Below are 17,971 nucleotides of genomic sequence, written 5' to 3'. Positions count from 1 at the left end.
ATGCAGGTACACAAGCAGGATGTTTCTGATGAGGAACAATGAGGGTTGGAATGTTACAAAGCAAAAATACCTCAAGTAGCATCATGATGATTCAGAATAATAAACTGAGATTCAATCCAACCAATGTCATTGACAGAGACCTTTGGATATCTTTGAGGGTCTAGGTACAGAACTAGGTCCCCATCTTTGAAGAACAGAATCCCTACAATCGATACATAAAATGTATATCTAAAACTTTTTAAACTTCAACAGCTGTCACTAGGGTTGCAAAGCTACAGGTCATTTACCAAAGTTACCGGAATCTTTGTTAATTTTGGTAATCTATGGCAATCTATGATAAATTTGGTAATTTATACTTGAATAACCTTTAAAAATGTATTCATATACAGTAATGGCGCCGGAGGGGATTTGTGCTATTTTGTTAGTTTTTCGCATTGTTTGTAACTTATTTTGTAACTTATTTTGTACATAATGTTGCTGCTACCGTGTCTTATGACCGAACTGGACATCAGAACAGCGATTACTCACCTCGAACTGGGTGAAGATTTTTTTCTTTAACGAGTCTGACGTGAAGGATATACTGCTTTCTCGAGACCAGGCCCAAATCCCCGTCATTTGCGTGAAGAAAAGACGGAGAAAAAAGGGGGCGGAGGCCGGAGGTCGGGGGTCGGGCTGCCTTCTGAGAATTTGTAGGCGAGTGAGTAAACCTCCACTACCATCCGTTCTATTGGCCAACGTACAATCATTGGAAAATAAAATGGATGATCTACGATCAAGAATATCCTACAAACGGGATATTAAAAACTGTAATATCTTATGTTTCACCGAGTCGTGGCTGAATGACGACACGGATAATACAGAGCTGGCGGGATTTTCCATGCATCGGCAGGACATAGCAGCTACGTCTGGTAAGACGAGGGGCGGGTGTGAGTCTATTTGTCAATAACAGCTGGTGCGCGATGTCTAATATTAAAGAAGTCTCAAGGTATTGCTCCCCTGAGGTAGAGTACCTCATGATAAGCTGTAGACCCACTATCTACCGAGAGAGTTCTCATCTATATTATTTGTAGCCGTCTATTTACCACCACAAACCGATGCTGGCACTAAGATCGCACTCAACGAGCTGTATAAGGCCATACGCAAACAAGAAAATGCTCATCCAGAAGCGACGCTCCTAGTGGCCGGGGACTTTAATGCAGGCAAAAATAAATCCATTTTACCTCGTTTCTACCAACATGTTACAAGTGCAACAAGATGAAAAAAACTCTGGACCACCTTTACTCCACACACAGAGATCCATACAAAGCTCTCCCTCGCCCTCCATTTGGCAAATCTGACCATAATTATATCCTCCTGATTCTTGCTTACAAGCAAAAACTAAAGCAGGAAGTACCAGTGACTCGCTCAATACGGCAGTGGTCAGATGATGCGGATGCTACGCTACAGGACTGTTTTGCTAGCACAGACTGGAATATGTTCCGGGATTCATCCAATGGCATTGAGGAGTATACCACCTCAGTCACCGGCTTTATCAATAAGTGCATCGAAGACGTCGTCCCCACAGTGACCGTACATACATATCCCAACCTATATGTTTTAATCAAATCAACTATATGCACTGAGCTTGTCTGATGCTTTAAGCGAACTGTTTGATTAAATTATTAAGACACACAAATAACTAGAGGGAGTCCGACCGCAATTGATTTGATTGTGCCGGGCCGGGCTCAGACTTACTGCGCTGTGTTAAAAAAAGAGACAGCGAGTGACTGTGTGACTAACACCCGTTGTCTTTCTCTCCTCCACGCTGCAGCGACCACCACAGAACATCAACAGTGTGTATCGCGCTGTCCGTGTTGCTGAAGCTGCAACGTAATTACTGCCATTTCTGACTGAAAAGTTACGTTACCGAAATCCCTAATTCGTTTCTGAAAAACATTCCCTATTTCCTCAACCTTTGCTCTCTTTACGTGACAGATGTATGCATCGCATGCACATGACCAATAGGGCCTGACCTATAGCATATCATAATCACATCAATAAATTGGTCATAACAAACTCTGAACACATGTGACAGCAAGATGGATGCAGAGGACGTGACAAATATACTCTAAACAGGGGAAGGTTTACTGGTTGCTCAGGAGGTAAAGGGGATGTCAGATGTGTGTAATAAATGTGACTAGTTATGGAAAATACTGGAGATCAAGAAACAGAAGGTATGGAGAAGCGCTGCGTGCAACGGCTATGACTATTACAACGGCTATGACTATTACAACTGCTATGACTATTACTACTGCTATGACTGCTACTATGACTACTGCTATGACTATAACTACTGTTATGCTATTGCTACTGCTACGACTATTACTACTGCTATGACTATTACAGCTGCTATGACTATTACAACTGCTATGACTGCTACTACTGCTATGACTATTACAACTGCTATGACTATTACTACTGCTATGACTATTACTACTGCTATAACAATTACTACTGCTATGACTATTACTACTGCTATGACTATTACTACTGCTATGACTATTACTACTGCTATGACTATTACTAATGCTATGACTATTACTACTGCTATGACTATAACTAATGCTATGACTATTACAACTGCTATCATTTACATTTACGTTTACGTCATTTAGCAGACGCTCTTATCCAGAGCGACTTACAAAATAGGTGCATTCACCTTACAGCCAGTGGGACAAGCACTTTACAATGCTATGACTGCTACTATTACTACTGCTATGACTATTACTACTGTTATGCTATTGTTACTGCTACAACTATTGTTACTGCTACGACTATTACTACTGATATGACTATTACTACTGCTATGACTATTACTAATGCTATGACTGCTACTACTGCTATGACTATTACTACCGCTATCACAATTACTACTGCTATAACTATTACTACTGCTATGACTATTACTACTGCTATGACTATAACTAATGTTATGACTATTGTTACCGCTATAACTATTACTAATGTTATGACTACTACTACTGCTATAACTATTACTACTGCTATGACTATTACTACTGCTATGACTATTACTAATGTTATGACTATTATTACCGCTATAACTATTACTAATGTTATGACTATTATTACCGCTATAACTATTACTAATGTTATGACTATTACTACTGCTATGACTATTACTACTGCTATAACTATTACTACTGCTATGACTATTGCTACTGCTATGACTATTACTAATGTTATGACTATTATTACCGCTATAACTATTACTAATGTTATGACTAATACTACTGCTATGACTATTACTACTGCTAAGACTATTACTACTGCTATGACTATTACTACTGCTATAACAATTACTACTGCTATGACTATTACTACTGCTATGACTATTACAACTGCTATGACTATTACTACTGCTATGACTATTACTACTGCTATGACTATTACTACTGCTATGACTATTACTACTGCTATGACTATTACTACTGCTATGACTATTACTACTGCTATGACTATTACTAATGCTATGACTATTACAACTGCTATGACTATTACTACTGCTATGACTATTGCTACTGCTATGACTATTACTACTGCTATGACTATTACTACTGCTATGACTATTACTACTGCTATGACTATTGCTACTGCTATGACTATTACTACTGCTATGACTATTGCTACTGCTATGACTATTACTACTGCTATGACTATTGATACTGCTATGACTATTACTACTGCTATGACTATTACTACTGCTATGACTATTACTACTGCTATGACTATTACTACTGCTATGACTATTACTACTGCTATAACCATTACTACTGCTATAACTATGACATTTACATTTTACATTTTAGTCATTTAGCAGACGCTCTTATCCAGAGCGACTTACAGGAGCAATTAGGGTTAAGTGCCTTGCTTAAGGGCACATCGACAGATTTTTCACCTACTATAAGTATTACTACTGCTATGACTATTACTACTGCTATGACTATTGCTACTGCTATGACTATTACTACTGCTATGACTATTACCATTGCTATGACTATTACTACTGCTAGACTATTACTACTGCTATGACTATTACTACTGCTATGACTATTACAACTGCTACTGACTATTACAACTGTTATGGCTATTACTACTGCTATAACTACTATTATGACTATTACTATAACTACTACTACTGCTATGACTATTACAACTGCTATGACTATTACTACTGCTATGACTATTACTACTGCTATGACTATTACTACTGCTATGACTATTACTACTGCTATGACTATTACTACTGCTATGACTATTACCACTGCTATGACTATTACTACTGCTATGACTATTACTACTGCTATGACTATTACTACTGCTATGACTATTACTACTGCTATGACTATTACTACTGCTATAACTATTACTACTGCTATAACTATGACATTTACATTTTACATTTTAGTCATTTGCAGACGCTCTTATCCAGAAGCGACTTACAGGAGCAATTGGGTTAAGTGTCTTGCTTAAGGGCACATCGACAGATTTTTCACCTACTATAACTATTACTACTGCTATGACTATTACTACTGCTATGACTATTACCACTGCTATGACTATTACTACTGCTATGACTATTACTACTGCTATGACTATTACTACTGCTATGACTATTACTACTGCTATGACTATTACCACAGCTATGACTATTACTACTGCTATGACTATTACTACTGCTATGACTATTACTACTGCTATGACTATTACCACTGCTATGACTATTACTACTGTTATGGCTATTACTAATGCTATAACTACTATTATGACTATTACTATAACTATTACTACTGCTATGACTATTACAACTGCTATGACTATTACTACTGCTATGACTATTACTACTGCTATGACTATTACTACTGCTATGACTATTACTACTGCTATGACTATTACTAATGCTATGACTATTACTACTGCTATGACTATTACTAATGCTATGACTATTGCTACTGCTATGACTATTACTACTGCTATGACTATTACTACTGCGATGACTATTACTACTGCTATGACTATTACTACTGCCATGACTATTGCTACTGCTATGACTATTACTACTGCTATGACTATTGCTACTGCTATGACTATTACAACTGCTATGACTATTACAACTGTTATGGCTATTACTACTGCTATAACTACTATTATGACTATTACTATAACTATTACTACTGCTATGACTATTACAACTGCTATAACTATTACTACTGCTATGACTATTACTACTGCTATGACTATTACTACTGCTATGACTATTACTAATGCTATGACTGTTGCTACTGCTATGACTATTACTACTGCTATGACTATTACTACTGCTATGACTATTACTACTGCTATAACAATTACTACTACTATGACTATTACTACTGCTATGACTATTACTACTGCTATGACTATTACTACTGCTATGACTATTACTACTGCTATGACTATTGCTACTGCTATGACTATTACTACTGCTATGACTATTACTACTGCTATGACTATTACTACTGCTATGACTATTACTACTGCTATGACTATTACTACTGCTATGACTATTACTACTGCTATAACTGTGACATTTACATTTTACATTTTAGTCATTTAGCAGACGCTCTTATCCAGAGCGACTTTACAGGAGCAATTAGGGTTAAGTGCCTTGCTAGAGGCACATCGACAGATTTTTCACCTACTGTAACTATTACTACTGCTATGACTATTACTACTGCTATGATTATTGCTACTGCTATGACTATTACTACTGCTATGACTATTACCACTGCTATGACTATTACTACTGCTATGACTATTACTACTGCTATGACTATTACTACTGCTATGACTATTACAACTGCTATGACTATTACAACTGTTATGGCTATTACTAATGCTATAACTACTATTATGACTATTACTATGACTATTACTACTGCTATGACTATTACTACTGCTCACGACTATTACAACTGCTACGACTATTACAACTGCTATGACTATTACTACTGCTATGACTATAACTGCTGCTATGACTATTACAACAGATATGACTATTACAACTGCTATGACTATTACAACTGCTACGACTATTACTACTGCTATGACTATTACTACTGCTATGACTATTACTACTGCTGTGACTATTACTACTGCTACGACTATTACAACTGTTATGACTATTACAACTGCTATGACTATTACTAATGCTATGACTATTGTAATGATATGACTATTACTACTACTATGACTATTACAACTGCTACGACTATTACTACTGCTATGACTATTACTACTGCTATGACTATTACAACTGCTATGACTATTACTACTGATATGACTATTACAACTGCTATAACAATTACTACTGCTATGACTATTACAACTGCTATGACTATTACTACTGCTATGACTATTACTACTGCTACAACTATTACTACTGCTATGACTATTACTACTGCTATGACTATTACTACTGCTATGACTATTACTACTGCTATGACTATTACAACTTCTATGACTATTACTAATGCTATGACTATTACAACTGCTATAACTATTACTACTGCTAGACTTATTACTACTGCTATGACTATTACCAATGTTATGACTATTACAACTGCTATAACTATTACTAAATGTTATCACTATTATTACCGCTATAACTATTACTAATGTTATGACTATACTACTGCTATGACTATTACTACTGCTATAACTATTACTACTGCTATGACTATAACTACTGCTATGACTATTACCAATGTTATGACTATTATTACCGCTTATAACTATTACTAATGTTATGACTATTACAACTGCTATGACTATTACTACTGCTATGACTATTACTACTGCTATGACTATTACTACTGCTATAACTATTACAACTACTATGACGATTACTACTGCTATGACTATTATTACTGCTATGACTATTACTACTGCTATGACTATTACTACTGCTATGACTATTACTACTGCTATGACTATTACTAATGCTATGACTATTGTAATGCTATGACTATTACTACTGCTATGACTATTGTAATGCTATGACTATTGTAATGCTATGACTATTACTACTGCTATGACTATTACCACTGCTATGACTATTACTACTGCTATGACTATTACTAATGCTATGACTATTACTACTGCTATGACTATTACTAATGCTATGACTATTACTACTGCTATGACTATTACCACTGCTATGACTATTACTACTGCTATGACTATTGTAATGCTATGACTATTACTACTGCTATGACTATTACTACTGCTATGACTATTACTACTGCTATGACTATTACTACTGCTATGACTATTACTACTGCTATGACTATTACTACTGCTATGACTATTGCTACTGCTATGACTATTACTACTGCTATGACTATTACAACTGCTATGACTATTACTACTGCTATGACTATTACTACTGCTATGACTATTACAACTGCTATGAGTATTGCAACTGCTATGACTATTACTACTGCTATGACTATTGTAATGCTATGACTATTAATACTGAGATGGCTATTACTACTGCTATGACTATTACTAATGCTATGACTATTACTACTGCTATGACTATTACTAATGCTATGACTATTACTACTGCTATGACTATTACTACTGTTATGACTATTGCTACTGCTATGACTATTACTACTGCTATGACTATTACAACTGCTATAACAATTACTACTGCTATGACTATTACTGCTGCTGTGACTATTACCACTGCTATGACTATTACTACTGCTATAACTATTACTACTGCTATGACTATTACTAATGCTATGACTATTGCTACTGCTATGACTATTACTACTGCTATGACTATTACTACTGCGATGACTATTACTACTGCTATGACTATTACTACTGCCATGACTATTGCTACTGCTATGACTATTACTACTGCTATGACTATTGCTACTGCTATGACTATTACAACTGCTATGACTATTACAACTGTTATGGCTATTACTACTGCTATAACTACTATTATGACTATTACTATAACTATTACTACTGCTATGACTATTACAACTGCTATAACTATTACCACTGCTATGACTATTACTACTGCTAAGTGACTATTACTACTGCTATGACTATTACTAATGCTATGACTGTTGCTACTGCTATGACTATTACTACTGCTATGACTATTACTACTGCTATGACTATTACTACTGCTATAACGATTACTACTGCTATGACTATTACTACTGCTATGACTATTACTACTGCTATGACTATTACTACTGCTATGACTATTACTACTGCTATGACTATTGTTACTGCTACGACTATTACTACTGCTATGACTATTACTACTGCTATGACTATTACTACTGCTATGACTATTACTACTGCTATGACTATTACTACTCTATGACTATTACTACTGCTATAACTATGACATTTACATTTTACATTTTAGTCATTTAGCAGACCGCTCTTATCCAGAGCGACTTACAGGAGCAATTAGGGTTAAGTGCCTTGCTTAAGGGCACATCGACAGATTTTTCACCTACTATAACTATTACTACTGCTATGACTATTACTACTGCTATGATTATTGCTACTGCTATGACTATTACTACTGCTATGACTATTACCACTGCTATGACTATTACTACTGCTATGACTATTACTACTGCTATGACTATTACTACTGCTATGACTATTACAACTGCTATGACTATTACAACTGTTATGGCTATTACTAATGCTATAACTACTATTATGACTATTACTATGACTATTACTACTGCTATGACTATTACTACTGCTATGACTATTACAACTGCTACGACTATTACAACTGCTATGACTATTACTACTGCTATGACTATAACTACTGCTATGACTATTACAACAGATATGACTATTACAACTGCTATGACTATTACAACTGCTACGACTATTACTACTGCTATGACTATTACTACTGCTATGACTATTACTACTGCTATGACTATTACAACTGCTATGACTATTACAACTGCTATGACTATTACTAATGCTATGACTATTGTAATGATATGACTATTACTACTACTATGACTATTACAACTGCTTCCGACTATTACTACTGCTATGACTATTACTACTGCTATGACTATTACAACTGCTATGACTATTACTACTGATATGACTATTACAACTGCTATAACAATTACTACTGCTATGACTATTACAACTGCTATGACTATTACTACTGCTATGACTATTACTACTGCTACAACTATTACTACTGCTATGACTATTACTACTGCTATGACTATTACTACTGCTATGACTATTACTACTGCTATGACTATTACAACTTCTATGACTATTACTAATGCTATGACTATTGTTAGTGCTATGACTATTACTACTGCTATGACTATTACTAATGCTATGACTATTACAACTGCTATAACTATTACTACTGCTATGACTATTACTACTGCTATGACTATTACCAATGTTATGACTATTACAACTGCTATAACTATTACTAATGTTATCACTATTATTACCGCTATAACTATTACTAATGTTATGACTATTACTACTGCTATGACTATTACTACTGCTATAACTATTACTACTGCTATGACTATAACTACTGCTATGACTATTACTAATGTTATGACTATTATTACCGCTATAACTATTACTAATGTTATGACTATTACAACTGCTATGACTATTACTACTGCTATGACTATTACTACTGCTATGACTATTACTACTGCTATAACAATTACTACTACTATGACTATTACTACTGCTATGACTATTACTACTGCTATGGCTATTACTACTGCTATGACTATTACTACTGCTATGACTATTACTACTGCTATGACTATTACTAATGCTATGACTATTACTAATGCTATGACTATTACTACTGCTATGACTATTACTAATGTTATGACTATTGCTACTGCTATGACTATTACTACTGCTATGACTATTACTACTGCTATGACTATTACTACTGCTATGACTATTACTAATGCTATGACTATTACTACTGCTATGACTATTATTACTGCTATGACTATTACCACTGCTATGACTATTACTACTGCTATGACTATTGTAATGCTATGACTATTGTAATGCTATGACTATTACTACTGCTATGACTATTACTACTGCTATGACTATTACTACTGCTATGACTATTACTACTGCTATGACTATTGTTACTGCTACGACTATTACCACTGCTATAACTATTACTACTGCTATGACTATTACCACTGCTATGACTATTACAACTGCTATGACTATTACTACTGCTATGACTATTACTACTGCTATGACTATTACTACTGCTATGAGTATTACAACTGCTATGACTATTACTACTGCTATGACTATTGTAATGCTATGACTATTAATACTGAGGATGGCTATTACTACTGCTATGACTATTACTAATGCTATGACTATTACTACTGCTATGACTATTACTAATGCTATGACTATTACTACTGCTATGACTATTACTACTGTTATGACTATTGCTACTGCTATGACTATTACTACTGCTTATGACTATTACAACTGCTATAACAATTACTACTGCTATGACTATTACTACTGCTATGACTATTACCACTGCTATGACTATTACTACTGCTATAACTATTACTACTGCTATGACTATTACAACTGCTACGACTATTACTACTGCTATGACTATTACTACTGCTACGACTATTACTACTGCTATGACTATTACCAATGTTATGACTATTACAACTGCTATAACTATTACTAATGTTATGACTATTATTACCGCTATAACTATTACTAATGTTATGACTATTACTACTGCTATGACTATTACTACTGCTATAACTATTACTACTGCTATGACTATTACTACTGCTATGACTATTACTAATGTTATGACTATTATTACCGCTTTATAACTATTACTAATGTTATGACTATTACAACTGCTATGACTATTACTACTGCTATGACTATTACTACTGCTATGACTATTACTACTGCTATAACAATTACTACTACTATGACTATTACTACTGCTATGACTATTACTACTGCTATGGCTATTACTACTGCTATGACTATTACTACTGCTATGACTATTACCACTGCTATGACTATTACTACTGCTGCAACTATTACTAATGCTATGACTATTACTACTGCTATGACTATTACTAATGCTATGACTATTGCTACTGCTATGACTATTACTACTGCTATGACTATTACTACTGCTATGACTATTACTACTGCTATGACTATTACTAATGCTATGACTATTACTACTGCTATGACTATTATTAATGCTATGACTATTACTACTGCTATGACTATTACAACTGCTATGACTATTACTACTGCTATGACTATTGTAATGCTATGACTATTACTACTGCTATGACTATTACTACTGCTATGACTATTACTACTGCTATGACTATTACTACTGCTATGACTATTGTAATGCTATGACTATTACTACTGCTATGACTATTACCACTGCTATGACTATTACTACTGCTATGACTATTGTAATGCTATGACTATTACTACTGCTATGACTATTACTACTGCTATGACTATTACTACTGCTATGACTATTGTAATGCTATGACTATTACTACTGCTATGACTATTACCACTGCTATGACTATTACTACTGCTATGACTATTACTACTGCTATGACTATTACAACTGCTATGACTATTACTACTGCTATGACTATTACTACTGCTATGACTATTACAACTGCTATGAGTATTACAACTGCTATGACTATTACTACTGCTATGACTATTGTAATGCTATGACTATTAATACTGAGATGGCTATTACTACTGCTATGACTATTACTAATGCTATGACTATTACTACTGCTATGACTATTACTAATGCTATGACTATTACTACTGCTATGACTATTACTACTGTTATGACTATTGCTACTGCTATGACTATTACTACTGCTATGACTATTACAACTGCTATAACAATTACTACTGCTATGACTATTACTACTGCTATGACTATTACCACTGCTATGACTATTACTACTATAACTATTACTACTGCTATGACTATTACAACTGCTACGACTATTACTACTGCTATGACTATTACTACTGCTACGACTATTACTACTGCTATGACTAATACCAATGTTATGACTATTACAACTGCTATAACTATTACTAATGTTATGACTATTATTACCGCTATAACTATTACTAATGTTATGACTATTACTACTGCTATGACTATTACTACTGCTATAACTATTACTACTGCTATGACTATTACTACTGCTATGACTATTACTAATGTTATGACTATTATTACCGCTATAACTATTACTAATGTTATGACTATTACAACTGCTATGACTATTACTACTGCTATGACTATTACTACTGCTATGACTATTACTACTGCTATAACAATTACTACTACTATGACTATTACTACTGCTATGACTATTACTACTGCTATGGCTATTACTACTGCTATGACTATTACTACTGCTATGACTATTACTACTGCTATGACTATTACTAATGCTATGACTATTACTAATGCTATGACTATTACTACTGCTATGACTATGTACTAATGCTATGACTATTGCTACTGCTATGACTATTACTACTGCTATGACTATTACTACTGCTATGACTATTACTACTGCTATGACTATTACTACTGCTATGACTATTACTACTGCTATGACTATTATTAATGCTATGACTATTACTACTGCTATGACTATTACAACTGCTATGACTATTACTACTGCTATGACTATTGTAATGCTATGACTATTACTACTGCTATGACTATTACTAATGCTATGACTATTACTACTGCTATGACTATTACTAATGCTATGACTATTACTACTGCTATGACTATTACCACTGCTATGACTATTGCTACTGCTATGACTATTACTACTGCTATGACTATTACAACTGCTATGACTATTACTACTGCTATGACTATTACTACTGCTATGACTATTACAACTGCTATGAGTATTACAACTGCTATGACTATTACTACTGCTATGACTATTGTAATGCTATGACTATTAATACTGAGATGGCTATTACTACTGCTATGACTATTACTAATGCTATGACTATTACTACTGCTATGACTATTACTACATGCTATGACTATTACTACTGCTATGACTATTACTACTGTTATGACTATTGCTACTGCTATGACTATTACTACTGCTATGACTATTACAACTGCTATAACAATTACTACTGCTATGACTATTACTACTGCTATGACTATTACCACTGCTATGACTATTACTACTGCTATAACTATTACTACTGCTATGACTATTACAACTGCTACGACTATTACTACTGCTATGACTATTACTACTGCTACGACTATTACTACTGCTATGACTATTACTACTGCTATGACTATTACTACTGCTATGACTATTACTACTGCTATGACTATTACTAATGCTATGACTATTACTACTGCTATGACTATTACCACTGCTATGACTATTACTAATGCTATGACTATTGTAATGCTATGACTATTGTAATGCTATGACTATTGTAATGCTATGACTATTACTACCCGACCCATTGTTCACATTAAGACTTGAATAACCGTGACTGGGGTAGGCAGGGATAATGCTTCTTCATGGTGATGGTAATGCAGTGAAAATTATCCAGCAATGCACTTTGGATACAGGTAATAACTAATCAGTCAGATTTGGGCTGAGCTGATTGGATAACTGTAAATATGGCTCACAATGGAGATGAGAGTTGTTCCTTAATATGCTTTGAAAAACAGACTGTTCCGAATGAAACGGATGCTCTCACCGTATGTTTCACTCAAATTTTAGAATATTTTTCTTTTTTACACATCTGCTGTTACATTTTGCATGTCTCCAGTCATATAATATATATCTATTTTTAACTTAGCATATTGTGACTGTAAGTTTGATTGTACTTTACAAGGGTAGAGATGCAGGATCTGTGTGTGTGGTTGACTGTGTCTGTGATGTTATAAAATTATATCAATTTTTGAAAAATGTGTTCACAAAAAGGGTAGAATTGTTCTGCGAGCATATGGACACCTACAGTACACTAGTAGTTGCGTGTCAATGTGAAAATGAATAAAGCCTTCACATGTTCTGTCACACATAGTATGTGGCCCTTCACTTGGTTTCAAAAACTCAATGTGGCCCTTGAGACAAAAGGTTTGCCCACCCCTGGCCTAACAGTATGCGCGCCAAATAGCCTACACGCCAATCGCCAAATGCTTTTGGGAACGGGCAGAAAAAGTTAACGTCGATTCCACAGAGGCAAAAAGGACAGGGGTCGGAGTTTAATTCAATAAGAGAAAAGCTGCGAAATGGAGAGTTGACAATAAAAGAGGAGGACAGAAAAAGTAATGTTTGGGAAAGATTAGGTGAAGTGGTAAAAGAGGATGGTAGCAGTGTCTGCTATGTTAGGCTATGTGTGATGACAGTCACAAGACGGGGACTTCAAATAGGCCTATGGCACGTCAAGGGAACTGTAGCCTACTGTTCAGATGGGTTAAATGGAAACTGAAATCTGGACACAGACTGTAGGTCTATAGCCTCTCACATAGCCTTGATATTAACTCCTGCAGAATTAAGCATTCCTTGGAGTAAAATGATACACCTAATGTATGCAAAATGTTGACTGGGGAGAAATGTGATTTATTTCTATCAGCATCTTGAGAGAATGCGAATGCGCAGTTAGTTACCGTCGTTAGAGGTGCTGTCTTTATCAGCATCATAAAAGCTGATGGTATTTCAACCACAAAAAATATGCATCCAAGCCGAACTGAAATCTTATCAGAAACAAGTTGGGTCGTTTTAACAGCTTTTTATTTCCTTTCAACCGGTCAAACTGATGTCATTTGGACATTTTGCATAGAAAATCTTTAAAAATAAATATAAAATATTGCATTTTCTCCCCGGTCCCTAAACGTCTTCGTTCTGCGAAAGAAACCGATGACAGAGATAACTTTATCAATGTCAACTAGATTAAAGCATTCATACTATCTATTTTAATATGACATCATTCTGGTGATCAAGAGTTTATTTAGTCTTCTAGGACAACATATAATGACAGAAGAGAAGCTGCATGTATCTAATTATAGACAAGTTGACTAACAAATAGTCTACCATGTCGGAAACTATAAATAAATCCTGAACCCCCGTCAAAACATTGTTCCGTCATCTCTGACTTTAGCCTACAGTGCATTTTCTATATTTGCGGGTTTGGGTCGATTGCGGGCCTCAGATTTTAACTTTATCACATATAGTTGGGCGGTTGCGGATGGGTTAATAGGGGGCAGGTGCGGGTGAACAAACAGCTGATCCGCGCACCACTACTGCAGACAGCGGAGAGCTCATGGTGATAACAACCCTGATAACTTCCTAACTGAGCTGAAGCGAGGCTGGTCTCTGGAATGTGGTCTCTAGGCTGGTCTCTAGGCTGGTCTCTAGGCTGGTCTCTGGGCTGGTCTCTGGAATGTGGTCTCTAGGCTGGTCTCTAGGCTGGTCTCTAGGCTGGTCTCTAGGCTGGTCTCTAGGCTGGTCTCTAGGCTGGTCTCTAGGCTGGTCTCTAGGCTGGTCTCTAGGCTGGTCTCTGGGCTGGTCTCTAGGCTGGTCTCTAGGCTGGTCTCTAGGCTGGTCTCTAGGCTGGTCTCTAGGCTGGTCTCTAGGCTGGTCTCTGGGCTGGTCTCTAGACTGGTCTCTGGGCTGGTCTCTGGGCTGGTCTCTGGGCTGGTCTCTGGGCTGGTCTCTAGGCTGGTCTCTAGGCTGGTCTCTGGGCTGGTCTCTAGACTGGTCTCTGGGCTGGTCTCTGGGCTGGTCTCTGGGCTGGTCTCTGGGCTGGTCTCTAGGCTGGTCTCTAGACTGGTCTCTAGGCTGGTCTCTAGACTGGTCTCTGGGCTGGTCTCTGGGCTGGTCTCTGGGCTGGTCTCTGGACTGGTCTCTAGGCTGGTTTCTAGGCTGGTCTCTGGGCTGGTCTCTGGGCTGGTCTCTGGGCTGGTCTCTAGACTGGTCTCTAGGCTGGTTTCTAGGCTGGTTTCTAGGCTGGTCTCTGGGCTGGTCTCTGGGCTGGTCTCTAGACTGGTCTCTAGGCTGGTTTCTAGGCTGGTCTCTGGGCTGGTCTCTGGGCTGGTCTCTAGGCTGGTCTCTAGACTGGTCTCTGGGCTGGTCTCTAGGCTGGTCTCTGGGCTGGTCTCTAGACTGGTCTCTAGGCTGGTTTCTAGGCTGGTCTCTAGGCTGGTCTCTAGGCTGGTCTCTAGGCTGGTCTCTAGGCTGGTCTCTGGGCTGGTCTCTAGGCTGGTCTCTAGGCTGGTCTCTAGGCTGGTCTCTGGGCTGGTCTCTAGGCTGGTCTCTGGAATGTGGTCTCTAGGCTGGTCTCTGGGCTGGTCTCTAGGCTGGTCTCTAGACTGGTCTCTGGGCTGGTCTCTAGGCTGGTCTCTGGGCTGGTCTCTAGACTGGTCTCTGGGCTGGTCTCTAGGCTGGTCTCTGGGCTGGTCTCTAGACTGGTCTCTGGGCTGGTCTCTAGGCTGGTCTCTAGGCTGGTCTCTGGGCTGGTCTCTGGGCTGGTCTCTAGACTGGTCTCTGGGCTGGTCTCTAGACTGGTCTCTGGGCTGGTCTCTAGGCTGGTCTCTGGGCTGGTCTCTAGGCTGGTCTCTGGAATGTGGTCTCTAGGCTGGTCTCTAGGCTGGTCTCTGGGCTGGTCTCTAGACTGGTCTCTGGGCTGGTCTCTAGGCTGGTCTCTGGGCTGGTCTCTAGGCTGGTCTCTGGAATGTGGTCTCTAGGCTGGTCTCTGGGCTGGTCTCTAGGCTGGTCTCTAGACTGGTCTCTGGGCTGGTCTCTAGGCTGGTCTCTAGACTGGTCTCTGGGCTGGTCTCTGGGCTGGTCTCTGGGCTGGTCTCTAGGCTGGTCTCTAGGCTGGTTTCTAGGCTGGTCTCTGGGCTGGTTTCTAGGCTGGTCTCTAGGCTGGTCTCTAGGCTGGTCTCTGGGCTGGTCTCTGGGCTGGTCTCTAGGCTGGTCTCTGGGCTGGTCTCTGGGCTGGTCTCTGGAATGTGGTCTCTAGGCTGGTCTCTGGGCTGGTCTCTAGGCTGGTCTCTGGAATGTGGTCTCTAGGCTGGTCTCTGGGCTGGTCTCTAGGCTGGTCTCTAGGCTGGTCTCTAGACTGGTCTCTGGGCTGGTCTCTAGGCTGGTCTCTAGGCTGGTCTCTGGAATGTGGTTTCTAGGCTGGTCTCTAGGCTGGTCTCTAGGCTGGTCTCTGGGCTGGTCTCTAGGCTGGTCTCTAGGCTGGTCTCTGGGCTGGTCTCTAGGCTGGTCTCTAGGCTGGTCTCTGGAATGTGGTCTCTAGGCTGGTCTCTAGGCTGGTCTCTAGGCTGGTCTCTGGGCTGGTCTCTGGGCTGGTCTCTGGGCTGGTCTCTGGGCTGGTCTCTAGGCTGGTCTCTAGGCTGGTCTCTAGGCTGGTCTCTGGAATGTGGTCTCTAGGCTGGTCTCTAGGCTGGTCTCTAGGCTGGTCTCTGGGCTGGTCTCTAGGCTGGTCTCTGGGCTGGTCTCTAGGCTGGTCTCTAGGCTGGTCTCTAGGCTGGTCTCTAGGCTGGTCTCTAGGCTGGTCTCTAGGCTGGTCTCTGGGCTGGTCTCTGGGCTGGTCTCTAGACTGGTCTCTGGGCTGGTCTCTGGGCTGGTCTCTGGGCTGGTCTCTAGGCTGGTCTCTAGGCTGGTCTCTAGGCTGGTCTCTAGGCTGGTCTCTAGGCTGGTCTCTAGGCTGGTCTCTGGGCTGGTCTCTGGGCTGGTCTCTAGACTGGTCTCTGGGCTGGTCTCTGGGCTGGTCT

General features: G+C 38.3%; 1 protein-coding gene across 1 annotated transcript in view; it reads right to left on the bottom strand.

The window, feature by feature from the left end:
- The window catches only part of LOC121581839 (cingulin-like protein 1), a 94,204-nt gene that overhangs the window by 52,810 nt on the left and 23,423 nt on the right, over window positions 1-17,971 (bottom strand). The gene's annotated exons all lie outside the window — the stretch shown is intronic.

Source organism: Coregonus clupeaformis, chromosome 15 (genome assembly GCF_020615455.1).
Source record: "Coregonus clupeaformis isolate EN_2021a chromosome 15, ASM2061545v1, whole genome shotgun sequence".
NCBI classification, from domain to species: Eukaryota; Metazoa; Chordata; class Actinopteri; order Salmoniformes; family Salmonidae; genus Coregonus; species Coregonus clupeaformis.
This window is presented reverse-complemented; position numbering and strand designations above follow the sequence as displayed.